Raw genomic sequence first — 4845 nt, forward strand, 5'->3', positions numbered from 1 at the left:
CGGTGTGATCGCTTCAGACTTTCATTTTCCATTTCTACAGAGGTATCGAATGTAAGAATGTCATCATATCATGTAATTTTTTTTTGATTTTTTCTCTTCTTCTTCTTCTTCTTCTTCTTCTTTTTTTTTGTAGAAAATAAAATAAAAATCTTTTTTTGGTCTTTTAAAGAATGCAGAAAAAGTTGAAAATTTTAACTGCAAATCTGAAAATTTTAAATTTTTAACTAAATGAATGCAAATTTTTACAGTAATCCCCTCTCCAAGCTTAAAATGTAGAATTGTCCTCAATGCTCAAAAAGGAATGAACATCTCAACAAACATGTAAAAACAAAGGAGTACAGCTAGAAAAGAATGTACCTGATAAGTTTGGAGGAATTTTTTATTTTGACGAAGATGTTGACGAAAAATCTGAATTTTAGCAACTCAGAAGATCCTCTAATTTCCCCAAGCTTGCTTGGAAATGCGACCATCTCTTTATTGAAAGTGGAAAAATAAACTAAAACTCATTGGTTGCCTCCTAGAAAGAGGCCCATTTTTAAAACTATTGGCTCGACTTTTCCAAACCATATTTTTAACTATTGTGGTTGGGACTTCTTTGAAGCTTAACTCTCTTCTTCCTCACTCCAGATCCCTTTAAATGTGGCATGATGGGTGGATCTGGTGGTGTACAACAAACTGAAAAGACTTCATACTTTTATCAGATAAGTCATCTTTCAGACTTTGAATCTATTTTATTTTCTGATCTTCTTTCTAGAAATCTTCTCCTTTTTTGATTTTTTTGTTTCCGATTCATATCAAAAATCATATTTTCCTCATCTTCCCCAAGCTTAACTTTATCAAATAAATTTCTTTCTAAAAATAAATCTTGCACGGAAACATCAGAAATCTCACAGCAGTCCATAGATAAAGGACCGCTGGTACCCAAATAATTATTAGATAGAATATCAGAAATATTAGCATCATTAATATTAAAGTTCACCACATCCTCATAAAATTCCATAGTAAAATTTCATTTTAGCAGTTTCTAAAAAAGGTCTTCCCAAAATGATTGAGTTTTATATGATACGTCTAAATCGCCCATGTTTAGAATATAAAAATCAGCCGGAAAAATAAGCTCACCCACTTGGATGAGAACATCCGCCAATACACCTTTTGGGTATACTGTCAAGTGATCTGCCAACTAAATGAGTGTCTAGGTCTTTTGTAATGTTTCCAATTTAATTCTTCAAAAACTGATAGTGTGACGACAATGACTGATGCACCTAAATCATGCATGACATTGGAAAAAGTAAGGTATCCTAATTTACAAGAAATCAATAAAATTCATGGATCCTTGCACTTTGGGGGCAAACATTTTTGCAGAATAGAAGAGATATTTTTCCCAGCTTTGATTATTTAGTTTATTTTTAGTTTTTTCTTAGAAATGCATAATTCTTTCAGAAATTTTGCATAACGAGGAATTTGTTTAATTATATCTAAAAAAGGAATATTTACCTCCACTTTATGAAAGGTGTCCATGATATCCCCATCCACTCTTTCGCACTTCGTGCTTCTCATTCATGATGGGAATGGTACAACTGGCTTGTACTCTTTCAGATTAAGTTTGGGCTGCTTAGGAGTCTTTTTTTCTGCCACCTTTTTAGCTTCTTTTTCCTCCATAACTTTATCAGATTCTTTCTCAGCTTCCTCTTCTGGTTCAGATCTGCTTGGCCCTTCATAACTTTTTTCTCTTCTCAATGAAATTACACTCAAGTTATGCTTTGGATTGTTTGAAGTGTGTCCTGATAACTTTTCTTAAGATTCCACGTGACTCAAAGAAGTGGTAGGTTAAGACACCTATTGTTCTAGATTCTTGATACTAGCTATGGTTTCATTCTGGAATGCGTGGGTGCTGGTGGCTAAGCTTTTAACAATGTCTTCCAAGGCCACGATGGAACTAATGGCTTGCTGATTTAAAGGTTGGTTATGAAATTGTTACTGCTGATAACTTGGTTGGTTCATATTTTGATAAGTGGGTTGATTCTGGAAATTTTGCTGATGTTGAAAATTCGACTACAGTTGAAAACCCAGAGGATGTTGATATTGTTGTCTTTGTTGATAATTCCCATTATGATAAAAATTTAGAGGCTGATTAAATTTTTTATGTTACTGGTATCCTCCTACAGCTTTTACTAGAGCCACATTCTCTTGCAGTAATGGACACATATCTGTTGGGTGTTCAGTTTTTAAGCAGATACCGCATTGGTTCTTCACAACTACCTTTTCTTTTGTCAGTAATAAAACAACTTTCTTCATCTCAGAATTTTGGGACTACATATGAGAATTGCTGACTTCTTTTACTCCTCTTAGCTGATATGGATACCATTCTTCTTCAGTTGCTGAATGCTTTGGTTGATCTGGATACCTTTCCTGGATTTCTGTTAGTGTCATATTGCCTAGAGATCCACCACTTGAAGCATTTATCAGATGTCGCTCCATGGGTGTTAGACCTTCTAAAAAACGGTTATATAGTTGGTAATCACTGATTCCATGTTGGGGGCAACAAACAAGGAACTTTTTAAATCTCTCATAATATGTATGTAGAGCTTCTCTTCTTCCTTTTTTGATAACAATGATTTCTCTGCAAAGACTCGAAACTCGGGTTTCTGGAAAATATTTTTCTAAAAATAATTTTGCAAGTATTGTCCATGTGGTGATCAATTCAGATGGAAGCTCATATATCTATTCTCTTGCTGAGTCTTGAAGTGAGAAGGGAATGCCCTTAGCTTTATCTGGTCTTTAGTGGCGTGTGACTTCATTCCTAAACAAACCACAAGAAATTCCTTGAGGAATTTATATGGGTGTTCGTTTTCCAAGCCTTTGAACATAGGGAGAAGGTGTATCATACCAAATTTAAGCTCAAAATTTTGAGCTTCTAGAAAGGTGATGCATAGAGGTTGCTGATTAACCTCTTCTGTTGCCCATTCTCTGAGAGTATTTTCTGCATCGTCTCCACTCATGGATAATTTTGGGGAGTTGAGTTCTGAAGGTTCTAGTGTTTCAAAATCTTCAGATTGGGTTTCAAAGGAGTTTGTTTTCTCAGATTTAACTAAGGGTGTTGGGGAGTATGTTTTATAGGGGATGTTAGAAGGTCAAGATGGGGGCACTTTCGGGAAGGACGAAACTATAATCTATGGTTCGTCCACAAGGGACTACCTTGTGGTGTGGTGATTTTTGGAGGTAGGGAATGATGATGAACCAAAGAAATGAGCTGATTGTTTTCATTTTGCTGCTTCTTTCTTCAATTTTCTTACAATCTCTTCAATTTTTCGAAAAAAAACTAGAGGTGTACCAATATGAGAAGTTCTTGGCATACATACTATTAGAAGCATCCTATCCATGACAACAGCGCCAATTTTCTAAACTATTGGCGTGCACAATTTAAACAAATAAAATTTCACTGCTGGTTGCACTAATGGATAACACATGGAAGCAGAGTTAAATCATCAGGGGCACAACTTAACTGTTCAGCTTTGTTGCAGGGACAAGTCGTCGTCGGTTGGCCAACTTGGCTATCTACGGTCGTCGAAGAATCTATCAATAGTTGAAGACCCATTAAAGCTGATACCTTTGAGAATATCGACAAGGCTAGTAACCATGAACACCCTTGAAAGCTGATAACTTTGGGTATCTTTCCTGCTACTACTAATGAGATCAAAAGGACTTTTTAAATATCATCCTGATGTAAACAAAGACGTATTTTACCCACCAACTTTGTCATTAACAACCACTATAATCAACAACCACCACCTCCATTGTTATCCTCTATAACTATTGTCTGTCTTCACCGGAAAACCAACACAAAAACCCACCTGCAGATCCCTCGTTCTTACTTAGATCCATCCCAAGTTCTCATATGATTCAGCTCTAAGAACTTTGGGTTCCTTGTTCTACTGATTTCTTCTTTATCTCTAAGATCTACGAAGAAAGGAAACAAACGATTCCACTTTAAAACTGGATTTTGAAACCCAACAAGAGTCTGATCTTTAAAATCAATGGTTTCTTGGTTTGATCTTTAAAATAAAAAACAGTGGTGGTTAATGATCATGATTGGTGTGTGCTCTTGTTGCTTCTCAATCTAGAAAACCTACAATTAACAGGTCAGTATTCCACGTTGGATTTACTGGTCAGCATTCAATCGGGAAACCGATTAAAATCGAGAAAAATGACTAAATTGAAAGGTCAAATACAAGTTTAGTGGTCTAATGTGCAAAAAAAAGTTTAATGACCAAATCAAATAAATGCCAATTTAATGTGCTACAATGTCATTTTTCCGATAAATATAATTTTCACATGTGACCATCTACTAAAACCAAGGTGCATATGGTGTGTGTGTGTGTGTGTGTGTTTTTAGATTTTCGCAAATTATCACCTCCGAAAATCTAAACTGTTTGTGAATTTTCTTTTGAAAAAATATTTTTAAGAATTATGTAGGTCACCTTCAAATATTTAGGTGGCGTGCAATTTTTTTTTTAATGTTTTTTGAGATTTTTGTAGGTCATCATTGTGATTGTGCGAACCTAGATGGTCTAATGATTATTATGAAGTTCGTATGCCAAAACTTGTGTAACTTTTTTTTTTAAAAACTTGTGTAACTTCTTTTTTTCATAATTTTCATTGAATAAGCTATTTTTGATATAAAAAATATGACTTTTCGACAACTAAATTGAGAGTGTAATATCTAAAGAGATAAACTTTGTTACAAAAAAAAACCCAATTAAAAAAATTCAACTTAAACAAGTCGTACTTAAAATTTATTAATTCTCAAACTTTTTTTTTTGTTTTTTTTTTTCATATTTTTCACTA

Source organism: Lactuca sativa, chromosome 4 (assembly GCF_002870075.4).
Source record: "Lactuca sativa cultivar Salinas chromosome 4, Lsat_Salinas_v11, whole genome shotgun sequence".
Taxonomy (NCBI): Eukaryota; Viridiplantae; Streptophyta; class Magnoliopsida; order Asterales; family Asteraceae; genus Lactuca; species Lactuca sativa.